The sequence below is a fragment of the Carlito syrichta genome, unplaced genomic scaffold (assembly GCF_000164805.1).
Source record: "Carlito syrichta isolate Samal-C Ts95f unplaced genomic scaffold, Tarsius_syrichta-2.0.1 Scaffold303376, whole genome shotgun sequence".
Lineage (NCBI taxonomy): Eukaryota > Metazoa > Chordata > Mammalia > Primates > Tarsiidae > Carlito > Carlito syrichta.
In genome coordinates, this window is record NW_007247472.1 from 319,380 (window position 1) to 320,867 (window position 1,488).

Consider the following 1,488-nt stretch of genomic DNA (forward strand, 5'->3'; position numbering starts at 1 on the left):
AAAGGAGCAGCGCGCCCGCCGCGTCCTCCGACAGAAAAGCCGGCCCCGCCCGCGCCGGCCGGCGCGGTCCCCGGGCCGCCGCGCTCTCTTGTGGGCACTCCGGGCTCTTGCCCCCAGCTTCTCCGGTCAGAGCTGGAGGGTAAAGTTAGTGTCATAACCCGACCCCGGCCATCTGCCTCCAACCAGGAGAGCCAAGGCCGGAGCATGAGCGCCTACTGTGCTCTGGAGGGCGGACCTTGTGCGCCCTCCGTGGCACACAGTGGGGCGGGCCGTGCCGCGGAGGGCGTCGGAGCCCGAGGGGCCCAAGGAGCCACAATTCCACGAGGCCGGGCCGGATTTCGCCGAGGCATTGTTTTATTTACTGAGCGCCTACTGTGTGCCTGGTGCTACTGGGCACTGCACCCACCAAAGTGACTCCGGAGGTATCTCTGCCCCGAAAGGCCTGAGAAAGTGAGAGAGACAGACGCAGGTTCACTGGCAAGCAAAGCAACACTACTTTACATCTGTTATCTCATTTAATCCCATGAGGTAGGCACCGTGGTTGGCTTCCTTTCTCAGAAGATACCGAGGCCCAGGGAGGTGAGGGGCTTGTTCAGGGGCTTAGCCTGTCAAGGGCAGAACTGGGAATTCCAACCTAAGATGTCTGACTCCAAAGCAATGGGGGGAGGGCATCTGGAAAGGCCTGTGGCCACCTCACGGCTGGTTAAATGCCCACTGTCGTCATTTATTCCTTTTAGGGACAGTTAGACCTCGGCACGGCCTGGCTTCTCCTTCCTGTTTTCCACGTCTCAATTTAGCTGTCACTTCCTCCAGAGTCTCCCCTGAGCCCCCTCACTGGACTAAGGGCTTCTTCCAACACAGCATGTATTCATTCATTTAACAAATATTTACTGAGCACCTGCTAGGTGCTTCGTGGCACCCAGGTCTTTCTGCTGTTACCGACAAGTTCAGCTGCTCCTTGCTTGCAGGCCGAAAAGTAGTAAAAAAAAAAAGTTTTTTGGTTTTTTTTTTCCCCCCAGAAGCCAGCAACTAGAGAAATGACCAGGCTCATGCCTCAAGAAACCATTTCAGGGTTTTGGGCTGAGGGTGAGGGCTTAAGAAGGGAAGCTTGGTATGATAAATATGTGGGGTTGATAATGGGTGCCAGTCTATATGACTTGTTCCAACAACTACCTGGACAAATTGTCTATCTGGGGGTGGGGGGATGTCTGACTGGCGTCATCTTGGCTGTGGCCTAGTGATGAATCAATCGCCCATGAATCTCCTCAGATGGAAGGGTTCTGCAATCCAGGCTCAGGCCTAGTTTCTTTTAGGATTAGCTTCTGGAATTCTCCAGGGCTTGGTGGGCATCACCCTGATTGTGGCTGGGGTGTGGATTAACTGCCTTGAAGTTCTCCCTAAGTAGAAAGAGATTTACACAGCCGAGTTTTCACATCCGGCTTGCTTTAAGATTAACCCTTGGAATTTCTAAGCAAGCCTAGAGTTAGA